Source organism: Cynoglossus semilaevis, unplaced genomic scaffold (genome assembly GCF_000523025.1).
Source record: "Cynoglossus semilaevis isolate Cse_v1.0 unplaced genomic scaffold, Cse_v1.0 scaffold19, whole genome shotgun sequence".
Lineage (NCBI taxonomy): Eukaryota > Metazoa > Chordata > Actinopteri > Pleuronectiformes > Cynoglossidae > Cynoglossus > Cynoglossus semilaevis.
Window position 1 is genome coordinate 151,783 of NW_007585128.1, and position 445 is coordinate 152,227.

The window sequence follows — 445 nt, forward strand, 5'->3', positions numbered from 1 at the left end:
CCCCCTCCACCGTCGCCCCCAGCCCCCCCCCCCCCCCCCCCGCCTGATCTGTCCACTCCAGCTCTGGACTAACCGTCTTAACGTCTCAACCCCAGCACTGCCCCCCGGGGGGCCGTTCAGGAGCTGCGTCCAGTCCAGCACTTTAGCCGGCGGTCGATGACGGAGCTGCTCTTAGCTGAGTCGTTAGCACGGCCGTAAACGGTCGACAACGAGGTCCAAATGACCCCCGGGGGGGTGAGGAGGGGGGGTGAGGGGGCCCCCCCCCCCCTTCCCTCCCCCCTCCAGCAGGGGAGCTATAGTCTCAGTAACACAGTGTCTTTACCGTCATGCTGCTCCCGGGGGGGGAGAAAAAAAAAACTTGTTAAAAAAAAAAAACGACAAAGAACAAACACAAACAAACAAACAGCAAGGTCGGACGACCTTTGACCCCCCCCCCGCACTCCGA